At 44.1% G+C, this 12,300-nt stretch overlaps 1 long non-coding RNA gene across 1 annotated transcript; it reads right to left on the reverse strand.

Moving 5' to 3' along the window:
* Positions 1-397: 397 nt before the first annotated feature.
* LOC132690374 (uncharacterized) lies at positions 398-11,131 on the reverse strand. The gene is made up of 3 exons (XR_009615361.3): positions 10,717-11,131; positions 5,584-5,650; positions 398-676 (listed from the first exon to the last, which is right to left on the reverse strand). It is a non-coding gene; the product is annotated as an uncharacterized LOC132690374 (long non-coding RNA).
* Positions 11,132-12,300: the final 1,169 nt, after the last annotated feature.

Below are 12,300 nucleotides of genomic sequence, written 5' to 3' on the forward strand. Positions count from 1 at the left end.
AATTTCCCAATGGCAAGGCCACCCGTTATTATTCGGTCCACGCAAATAACTCTGTGAAAGGACCGGATGGCACCTTTCTTTACGTAAATCAAATATTCAAACAATGTAACAAATGATCTGCCAGTTAAGGCGGCATCTTCTGGTATCGGAGTTGAGCTAAATTTATTTTGGAGGAGAATGTTCCATTCCAGGGGGACTAATATAGAGCAGTGAAATATACGTATGGATACCCTGCAAGCCTTTTTTTTTTCCTCCCCTCAGCGTAATAGAGTCACATTAGAAACTGATGTTGGACTGCTGGGAGAGTCGCTATGATGGAGACAGGGATTTTTCTTGGAACCTTCTTTTTCAAGTAGAAACATCCATTCAATCCAAGAAAGACATTTTGGAAAAGAAGTCAACGTATAGAATTGATTTTATTCTTTCTATGCTCGGATGAAAACAGAAACTGTTTGGTGATACTCTACAATACTAAGCATTTCAAGTAAAATGGATGGACCAAGAAGAGAATAACCTTCTTCTGCATGACAGCTGAAGGTCTTAACCGGAAAAATACTGCAGTCTATCAAGGGGAACATCCAAAACACGCTTGGACCTCTTGCGTACTTGACTGCTCCATGTCCTTTGCATCCAGGTTGAACAGACCACAGGAAATTTCAAAGACCGACAGCTGAATCTAAAAGAAAAAAAAAAAAAAAAATCCATTTAGTTGTCATGATCATTGTCCCTGTCAATGTCTAGTATCCCAAACTTCACCCACCGCACTGAACTTTGCCATACTGCTTTGTGCTTGGGAGAAGACAAATCGCTAATCAATTATGTATACTAGTTAAAAAACGCTACCTTTGGGGCGCCTGGGTGGCTCAGTCGGTTAAGCGTCTGACATCGGCTCAGGGCATGATCTCACAGTCCGTGAGTTCGAGCCCCGCGTCGGGCTCTGTGCTGACAGACAGCTCAGAGCCTGGAGCCTGCTTCGGATTCTGTGTCTCCCTCTCTCTCTCTGACCCTCCCCTGCTCGTGTTCTGTCTCTCTCTGTCTCAAAAATAAATAAAAACATTAAAAAAATTTTTTTTAAATATGCTACCTTTAGGAGGCGTTTTAATACCGTAGTAATAAGGGTGAGTATTTCCTCTAACTGCCAACTTTGACACTTTCGATATCACGTTAGCCAGGATGCGCTGGACATTTGCAAACACTTAATGCTACACTCCACGTATGCTATCGAATTGCCCTCCAAAAGTGGTGGTATGGTTCTGCAACTGGTTGAGGTCACATGGAAAATAGAATTATATGCTAATTTGTTCCTACATTAAGTTATCATAGAAGGTCAGACCAAACATGGCAAAATGAATTCTGGAAAAAAAAAAAATTAACTAAGTAGATTGGTATGCACCGTAGCAAAGTAAACTGTTTATCTTAATAGATACAAATACGAGAAAGATTTTTTTTTTAAATCTTTCAAAAAATAAAGGCTTTAGCCAACCCCAGGCAATGACTTGCATGATTTAAAAACACTCTACGGAAATAATTTTTCCCTAAAGAAGAACAACGGCAGCGTATTTTTTTCAAGGGAAATAAACATGGAGAAGGGCCTAGTATCCAGAAGAGAGTAATTTCCCCAGAAAAAGCTCCACTCTACCTACATATTTATCAGAACTTCATTCACGTAAGTAGCTATACCCACACACTGTAAGATGAACACAACGTTTAAACTACACGATGGGGTCAAGAGGTGCTGAATACAATACCTTTATTATTTAACTCCAAAATAAACTAACCAACAATATAGATGTTTTCCTCAGCCTCGATTTGTCCGAAAAAAATACGCTTTCTTTAAAAAAAGTTACTGAGGGAAAAATAAAATCTATATTCATTTCTTTTTCTGGAAGGCATACCTACAGACATCGCCTTGTCTATGGGTAAGTTGATCAGATGCTCCATCAACTTCAAAAAAAGTACACAGCAAATTAGTGATTGAAGAATCTGGGCTACCAGTTTCATATATGATGATGGTGTAGCCCTCACATTTCTATTTTCAAAGGTCTGTTTATAGAAAGAGGGAAAGAATTGGGGGGCGGGGATGGAGAAATCCAATCTTACAGCATCCGAAACCATGGGGTGAGTATTTTCTAAAGCATCGCGTCTACTGTAGAGCATACTGAGACAGATGACAAAGATCATCTCTTTTCCACGCCCTTAGGTAAATTCTTGGGGCGGGGGGGGGGGGGGGGACGACGATAATTTTTTGTTCCAGAGTCTATCCTTTTTTCCATCGAAAGAGATGTTTATATTTTTCCTTTTATTGTAACGTTTCCAATGGCATCCTGCAAGAGAACTAGCAGTCCCCAAGAGCCATCTGAATTTTCTTTCAATCGGAACTCATTTCTACTTTTTAAAGGGACTTTGCCTACTGCTTTTAATAAGATTCTATTACTATTAATTCTCCCGAAAATACATTGGATTTCCATGAGTATCAGTTTGACGTCTTGTTCAAGTACTGACTTTTCCGCTATGTATTACCAGCAATGTTTACCCTATTTTCTCCTTACCAAGTTAGATATGAAGATACTTATTCAGGCACCCAGTCTTCAGGCTCCTTGATGGACTACAAAATACAGCTATATACTTTGCTACTATTATTGCTGGTTTGAAAGACCTTATGTAATGGGATCTTCATCCATAAAAAGTTGAGAATTCCATTTAAAAAAAGGGGGGGGGGGAGTCGGACAAAAACGAAAATATGCACTGATGCCTGAGTAAATTAATCTTCATTCCCACTGAAAGCAAGCTGACGTCCAGGGACTGGGAATTATTCTACCATAAAATATGGCACATTAAATACTACAATAACCCATTTGAAATGTCTTAAGATAATTATTATGTCATCCACGAATGATTGTACACATAGTTATATTTTAATATTCGGTACTGGAGGTGCCCATGCGAAATGTGTCGCCATTGTGAAAATACGAAGTCGGGTAAAACAGAAGATCAAGCAAATCAAATTCCATGACTAAAGGTAAGACTCCAAATAAGATGTGAAAAACGGATCGATAAGAGGAAGGGCAAAATATTTGGCCCCTGGTTGTTATCACAAACAAACACTATCACTCCTGAAGGTTTGCACAGAAAACTCCTTATCTCCACGAGCTAGTTGAAAAGAATGGAAAGCTTCTTACAACCAGCTAAAAAGAAAGTCTTTACCAGGCTCCTGGAAAAAGCTCATTTTCACATTACTCAGGCTTCATTATGCTAAATCAATATTCGTTTAGTCACTGGGGTTATTGACATATTTTAAAATAAAAGTATACCCTTCAGCTACTGCACTCATTACAGGTAATTTGTCTTGTCAGAGAGCAGGGAATATTATCCCAGTCTTTCAAGGGCTGACAGCCCATGGAAATACCTCCCCATGGTTACAACTGTAAATAATTTTAAGGTAAAATATTGAAAAATCAATGACTGTTTCCTGCAATCTGTCACAAACAAATCAATCATAATCTGTACTGCCAGAGAGTATGATTTGAAGGAGATGGGAGCAGATGTAATTCTTGGCTGAAATCTCTCATTTCAAAATCACTTCACATAATGGTGTCATCATTTAAACACTTAACAGTCAGTGCAACTGCCACTGTAACATCTAGTTGGACAAAACCACAAGGAGGAGGAGGAGAAAACGCCATCGCTGTTATGTTAACAAACGTTTAATTTAAATGGTTGCTGCATTAGTAAATTTCAGCTGAAAACACTTTCACCTGCCCTCTTTCACAGGCCTACATTAATCAAGGCGGCTTTTCTCCGTACTAATGCTTAAGAAAAAATTAGCCTATGCCTCAAAATCTGACTCTCCCACCTACACCTTTTATTCCAAATGTCCGTTATGGAGAATAAAATTTAGCATTAATAAATAAGACATCTGGATTGATTGTAGAACATCCATAATTCTACCCATATAACAAAGACAAAAAATAGTGTCATAGATGTCAAGATTATACTTTTAAAGTAGGTTTAGAGGTCTCCGTTGCCCGGATATTAAATTTTATATTTTCCTTCTATTAATACATATTACATTTCAACTTTGTGATACTGTAGCTGATTTTAAGACGACCAGCACGACCCAGTCAATTCGAAAATACCCTTGCGTTCTGCACACAAGCTCTAGACTGATATTTTAAAAACGGAAGGAATAACCCGAGTGTCTGAAGTGTAAAAGTTGGTCAAGGTCATAATAGTGAATCGCTTTGTAAATGTAAACTGCTTTCCAAGTAATCACTTTGATATCACCATTTTTTTCCAGGCGGCATTTTAACGGCTTCCTTGGCTTACAACCTCTACCTAGGCATCAATACAAGAATCTGAGATTGGTATACTTCCCTTTCTTGTTGTGTTAACCAAATACATCGTATGATTTAAAGATTAAAGAGCCTTCTTTCTGCAGGTTTTTTTTTTTTTTTTAAATGCACACTAGCCCCTTTCATGGAAGAACTTGATTTTAGCTACCACACTGCTTACGGATTTCCTAATTATATAATCGGACGGACACCATGAAACCCCTTATTGTCCCATTAATATCCTTCCATAGGTATAATTCAGGAAGTAGATATTTTTGGTGACTAGAAAAGTGTATCGTTTGTCTCAAGAAGGAAAGAAAACAGATAGAAATACCATTCCACAACTTAAGCCTATATAAACATTCTCAGACACAGTCACTGGTCTTTTATAAAGGGGTTTTACCCCGTTTTTAATTTCACCTGCATATTCCACATGGCAACCCAGCTCGAGAAGACAGAAGCTTTTCTTATTGATACAAACCGAGCACAAATTTTGTTCTTCGAGGATCTTAGATTCGTCCTTTAACCCTAACATTGGATGTTTGAGAATGACAAAAAAACCCACACGGGTCAATTATCAAAGATACCATCCAGAACACAACCCAGGCCTCCATTCCGTGTGAATTTCTGCAACAGCTGCAGAGGAAGCAGCAGGCCAACCTAGTGAGAGGAAAAGGAAAATGTGACCCGTAGCCCGGGATTACGAGGAAAATGCAAAGGGACGGAAAGGGGTGAACGAGGAACAGGACCCGTGTGCGTGTGTGCGTGTGTGTGTGTGCGCGCGCGCGCACCCCTGCACTGGAGCGGCCCAGGCTGGGCCCAGCTCGCTCCCTGGCAGAGCTCTGGAGCCACTTGTCAACCGCCAAGTCTCCCGCTCCGAGTTTGGTCGAGGCTGGCAGCATATCGCCCTGCAGAGAAGGCAACACGGAAGACGGCGAAGCAACACGCTGAACGCACGCACACCAGCCACAAACCAGAATGATGTCTGCTTGCGCTGGGGAGGCCACCATCACAGCTCTAATTCTCAGAAAGAAGCTATTTTAAGGGTGCTGAGTATGCCTGGCTGAGATTTCTCAGCTCTCCCGGCACAGCCCGCAGCCCTGGGAGCGGCAGCTCACAACTCAGCACGGGCAAATCAGATCCTTCCATACCCCGCATTTAAAGACTTTGCTGTCTGGTAGATAAAGTTCTTATATGTAATAAAGGCTCAGGATTACAGAGGAAAGTATTCTTTTAAAAGAGATAATATTACCTCCCTATCTTCAGAATCTCCTCCTTCCGACAGCCAGTACAGTTAGCTCCATTATGAACTGCGGATTCTTAAAAAGAAAAACAGCAATAGTTAGCTGCGTCTTTCCCGCCACTTCCTTCCTTCATGGAATTACAGTTTAATTACCAATACTTCAATTGATTTTGTTCCTGAATGACACATCTCTCAGAAAGCATACCCTCGCTATTTCCACTGGAGGTCACTTAGTACAACCTTCTCAATGAATCAACCAGAACTCATTACTGTTGAAAGGACGTGTTTTCTTCGTAGTTTTTTTTTTTTAAACCGGGGACCCCCCCCCCCCACACACCCCACCCCCCCCCACACACACACCTATGTGATATAAAAGGGATACGAGTTTCAGGACATCTGGACAGCACTAATATACATGAAATACGAATCTTCATAATAAATCTTGGCTGGCAACAGAAAACAAAACCAATGTGCATATATGTTTAGATTTTTCCTATTTTAGGCTTGGGAGGGGGGGGATCTCGCCCAATCTCTGGCTTTTAAATTCAACAACTTTACACGTGGATAAAAACAACCACACAAAAGTTTAGGCTTTAAAGGCAAACAGAGAGGAGGAATCAGGCTGCCCCCTGCTTAACATTTTCCTTACATATGGGTTGTGTATTTTCGAATTTGTTGTGACGCGTCCCCTTTTGGTCATACCTGACACCTCGTCTCCGTAAGACCCAATCAGAGATAGGGGAATGCACTGTGTTATTTAAAAATAATTGTATAGTGCTTTATCTTCTGTTAAAAGTCACTTTACCCTCTCTGAAAGTTTTCAGAGAAGCATTTGTTGTACTAAGTAGGGTTGCCTTCTGTTTAGTCTTTTTTTTCTTTGGTCATACAACCATTTTTCTTACTTGATTAACAAAATGTTCTTTATCACTGAATCCAGTCCCTTGCTCTCCCCAACAGACGACACTAATATTCTGCAAAATAATTTTTTCCCCTACTTTTCTCATCTGCTTGTATTCAGCAGCCCCTATTTTGATGAGAAATGACAAGTTTTACACACACCTCGCATTAAAGGGGTTTAGTATTCATGCCTGGAGCTGATACTCCCATAAAATTTATTCTTAAAAGAGCTGGGTAATGAAAATAATCAAAAAACTCTAATTTGGCATAAACAGATCATTTCCTTTAAATAACGATTCCATTTCTATCAAATAGAAGCTCAGTCTTGACTTCCAAGAAAAGCACCGAGTTTATAAATGTCCCCATCCAATGACATCATTAAAAATAAATTACTCAGTGTATTTCCACGAACCAAACATTTTTCTATTTTACTGAATGTTTAATGCATTTAGTAAAATTTTAATAATCAAAGGCCTCAAGTGACATTCTTTGTATTCTGACTTAGTTCCTATTACCAATATAAATACTTTGGTAAAACCAACGCGGAGGCTATTTTGGGTTTACTTCACGCACACACTGTGTTGCAGACATTCACTTGCAGATGAGCTTGGGGATACGTAAGGAAAAAATTCAGCCAACATTTGGAGGAAACCCATAGTTCAGAAGTCAACTTGGCTGAAAACATCCGAATGTATTAGGGAAGCATCATACTTATAACCTGCACACAAAAATGGAAATGATTCTGTTTCAAGAAACACAGCAGGCTAGTTAAATACTTTGGGGATATTAGGTATGAATACCTAATCTAATTTCCTCCAAGGTATCACTCCATATTATGCCAAATAAACAAATAAAGGCTGTATCAAGGTGTGGAATATCATTAGCCCGAGAAAAGGCTGGAAAAAATGAATTACGTAAATGACAACTGCAGGAGAAAATTACATTTCCTTCTCCTGAACAAATGTTAAGTGCATCCTCACTAATAAAGATTTAAACTCAAACTACATTAGAATATACTGGTTTTCAATTTTGAAGCATCTAAGTTAATTTGCCAAGCTAAACTGGTGCTTAGGTATACTCTAGCTATAAAAATCCTGCACATTTATGTGGAAATAAGTTAGAAGTATCACACTTCAGAACTGTGTTGTGACAGCAAACCACAGTCATTACTGAACAAGCAAAAAACAATTCCGGGATTGTACGTCTTCCTGGAGGTACATCGGTTGCATCTTTTAAGCAGAATTGTTCTCTACAAAACAGCTAATAATATACCAAAAAGGTGTTAGAAATAAAGGAGCCAATAAAATGTAGAAATTGTAGGAAAATACACACAGATAGTGAGCTGTTAACACCACAAAAAAGGCCGCGCTATCTCAGAGTTAATTCGTATTTCTATTTTTAAAGGCCACGTTTAATTTAATTCACTTACGACTACATGATTGCATTTACTTGCATGTTATCAACTTACATTTTTCCTAAGGTTTCTATAATGCAGAAATATGTGAGCAAGTATTTGGTGTTGTTCATTGCAACAGACAATAGGCAATTAGCTCCCACTTGTACTTGATTTCTTTTAATACAGCATATAAAATTTGAAAAGAATACACGGACAACAGCACAGGGATGCTGATCTGAGCTGCCAGAACAAAAATCTTCAGGGGGAGAGTTGGGGGATGAGGAAAGCAATTATGTCAAAATTAATGCTCTTGTTTTAGTTTTAGCAAACAAATCTAAATAAGCCTTTCTCTGATTTTAGTTTACCATGTAATTCTAGCCAGCTAATTATCCTTGGAGTCACGAAGGAGCTGTGACTCCACCTGGCTTCTCCGATCATATGCCTATGGCCTCCTCCACTGTCATTGCCTCTTTCCACATTGAGTTTGAATATTAAAGAAAAACACTCACACATCTTACGTACACACTGATGGACAGCCAGCTTCCAGGAAATCATGAGCTACAAAGGGGGGGGGGCGGGGATCTTAATGCAATACTTATGTTAAAGGGTATTAGGTGCTGGGTAAGCCAAGGGTAATATAATCAGCAGCATCCGTCTTGCTATTGTTTTTGCATTCAGAAATTGGAAGTAAAGGAGAGTAATATTATTTTAGTGGTCACCCAGGTTATGGTCCAGATCCTTAAGCTAATAAGAGGCTAAACGCACTATTTCCACTGGCTCATAATTCGAATTTGCGGACAACATTTTGGAAGAAACAAAACAGTTGTTTTTTTTTTTTTTTTTCTATTTCTGGAAATTAAAAAAAAAAAAAAGGCATTCCATAAACAACTAAGGTAAGTACTTGATAATATGAAGAGAGAAACTCCTTTACACCATGAAAACATTCTAGGAGACGGTTTTCCCCAAATATAAAGTGGCATGAATTTCTCATATATTTACAGTTCAATTAGATCCTTGATTGTGCACATTAAGCGCACATCTATAGATTGATTCTGCACACTAATAAATGTGTGCTTCACACGAGGCTGTCCCATGTATGCTTTTCTTTCTAAATTAGTAACCATCACTCCACAAAGATGGAGCACAAAGAAAGCTGACAAAGGCACTGGCCAAAAAGCCACAAGTAGCACTGCCACATGCCAGAGCACTTAACACGAACCTACCCTTTCTCTCTAAAACTTCTGTTGCCAAAGTGCTCACACAATCTGGAAGCTCAAAGACGGGTTTCAAGTGCAATTAAATTCTCCCAAAGCAAAACTGTACCAAAACATGCCGCCCTTCTTATGTCACCATTTTATAGACAACGTGTTCTCAGGATCTTAATGAAGATAACGATGCACACCTGTGTCAACATTCACTGGCAAGACAGCCTTATCAATCATAATCCCTTAAGTACACTCCAAAACAGCAAAGCGATATGACAGAAGCAATCTGTTGCCTTTCCTGGTGCCGGTGTCGTGTCTCTCCCCACAAGAATGATGAGATCTTTAAAATACAGCAGACCTACTTTTAGGAGTCTTTAAAGTTTTAACTGTAAACAGCTATTACACTAAATAAACAGGAATAACCTCTTTTGCACTTCATTTGCACAACGACAACTGTATAGCCAAAACTCGAAAAACAAGGTCTGCGGCCACGTCCTGGCAATACAATTGTGGATCTTATTTTAAAAGCTTTAAATGTTAAGAGTGAGGCATAACTGGATCCGTGCGGACACGACAAACCAATAAACCTTTAGGGAGGCTTAAAGGCAGAATTTCTTTTAAGTCCTACGTCAAAAAAACAATCAGGGCATATCTACCCCTAGTGTGTGAGTTAAATGCTCAGGAAAGGTACGAACGCAAGAGTAATCCCCCCCACGCCCTGCCCCGTAAGAAAAAGAGTCATCTTGGTAATCTGAAATAAGAGGGAGATAGCTCCCACCTCTGCTGGGGGAGAAAGCTTCAGTGACCAGAGACTAGTGAAACTACAGCTAACAAGTAAGCAGGTTCCCAAACGGGAGAAGAAAGGGAGGGGAGAGGGGACCTTAACCGTCACCACGACCAAGATCAAAAGGTAAAAACCTCGTGTTTGTCAGCAAAAACGTGAAAACTTTCACATGAACTCCAAGAACACCCGCCAGATGCTATCTGAATCCCATCTGCCTGCTAATGATCAGTTCTTCCATTTCAAGTATTAACACAAGTCTGAGACGCCGGGCCAGGCGGCTGTGGTCAGCCGAGCAGCAGAGCCATCAATGTGCAAATAAAGCAGAAAATAGAGACATCCTTAAAGAAATGAGTCTTAAATTTGACGCAGAGCGGAGGTGACAACCACAGCAACAGAACCATAAATTCCAAATGCTTCAAAATCTTTCAGGATTCTCTCCAGTCCTTGACACCAAAAACAAGACAGTAAAAGGAAAGGGGGGTGGGGGGGGGGGTGGGGGGGGCGGAGAGCCTAGCAGCCCAGAGTGGCAGAATGATGTAATGAGGTTGTCTGTGTGACAGACTCCGATTCTCGGTGGCACAAACCTTCAGAAAACGGCATCCTGGACGAGAGCCGAGAAGGGTGAAGGGGCCGCGCGTGGGTGAAGGGGATACGCCCACGCGCGCCCGCCCGCGGACCGGGACCTCAGGAGAGGCCAGCCCGACACTCACCCGGCCCATGCCCGCCGGGGGTCCGGCGGCGCGCGGGGCGCCGCCGCGTCCATCCGGTCCACGAAGGGACGCGGACGCCGCTCGAGGGGCAGGAGTCCCCGGCCGCGACCGGGGGCGGGCACTCGGCGGGATGGAGGACCCGGGACTCACCTCGCCTCCGCCGCGCGGGCGCGCGGGCCGCGGACGCTCCCTCGTGGCTGGCGCGAGCCCCCGGCGGGCGGCGCGCGCGGGCCGCTACCGACCGTTAGTTAGCGCGAGGGGCTGCGGCGGCGGCGGCGGCGGCGGCGGCGGCGGCGGCGGGCGGAGCCGGGGGCGGGCGCTAAGGAGCACCAGAGCCGCGAGAGGCGGGAGCGAAGGGAGCGGGGCGGGGACGCTCCCCGCGACCACCCGGCCTAGTTGGAGCCCGAGAGGACAGCTCCCTTGCCTGCCCGCAAAGCCACCACTGGCCAGCTGCGCGCTCCCTCCCGATCGAGCGGGCCCGGCCGCTCGGCCTCAGTCTCAGCCGGCTCGCAGGCAACCGAGCCCGGGTGCGCCCGCCTCCGCCGCCGTCGGCTTCTCGTCTCCATGACAATAGGGAGCCGACGCCCCGCCCAACCCCACCCCCTTGGCGCTGTGACTCGGAGGGAAGCGGGACCGCGTCGCCGAGGGGAGGAGCCAATAGAGGCCAGCGTCCAATTAGGGATGGAGGCATGGAGGGATTGGGCGGGGCTGACCGAGAGATTCGCCGAATGTCCACTTGAGGGGCGGAGCCAGGGGGAGAGCTGACGGAGGGGAGGAGTTAGCGCGCGTGCGTGAAGTCCAGCCGCCAAGTGTGTCCGAGGGTACAGAGTGGGTTAGTGTGCGGGGACTGAAGCTCCGGAAATAAAGTGTATCCTACTTGTGAAAGTCATCGCGGGAAGCTGTGTAGTTGTGCTTCGGATTGCGTGTGGCCCAATTTTATATAAGGCCACGAAGTCCCTGACATACTGAGTTCCAGTGGGGTGCCCAACACTGTGCCTGCCCCTGTTTTGGTTCACCAGCGCCCCTGTCTGTCCCAGAGTTCGAGTGCGTCTGTGGCTTGTGGCGGCGCGGGGTGGAGAGACAGGCAGGGGGTCTGTTTTGTATTCTGTGTGGCCGTCGTGGGCAAGAATTCTGCCTGTGACTCAGTTGTGTGTGTTTGCCTTGCCAGCGCCTCGCTGAACAAACAGGGGTTGGGTTGGGCAATGCGGAGCGTTTACAATGGAGCGTGGGCGGGTGCTAAAGTGCGTGCTAAGAGTAAGGGGACCCGCACAGTCCACCACCACCACCGGCCTGGCAGGGGGAGCTGCGGATGGAAAGCCGGGAGAAGGAGGCGGCCATTCATGGCCGGGGGCGGGAAGGGGTGTAGTGGGGTCCGGAGACCGACTCCGGTATAGCTGCTTCTCCGTCTGGCAGCTCTCGCCCACTACCTCTGCTCTAGAGAAAGGCTACCCCCGTCGTCCCGCCTCCCCCTTCCCTCGCCGTTTGGCAGGGAGTTAGTTGGTGGAAGGGAGGCCGGGCCGGAGACGTGCAGATGTCCAAGGCCTGTCTCTCGCCCACCTGCTGCTGCTGGCGGAAAGGGACAATCATCTCGCACTCCCTGCGCCCTGGACGCGGGCATCCCTCCGTCTCTCCCGGGGACCTCCATTTCAGGTCTCCAAACTCGCTCTCTGGTTCCCTGGCTGGGGGGAGAAGCCAGGGGAGAGTAGGCGGCGATCCGCCTCGGAACCCAGCTTC

The sequence above is a fragment of the Panthera onca genome, chromosome E2 (assembly GCF_046562875.1).
Source record: "Panthera onca isolate mPanOnc1 chromosome E2, mPanOnc1 haplotype 2, whole genome shotgun sequence".
Taxonomy (NCBI): Eukaryota; Metazoa; Chordata; class Mammalia; order Carnivora; family Felidae; genus Panthera; species Panthera onca.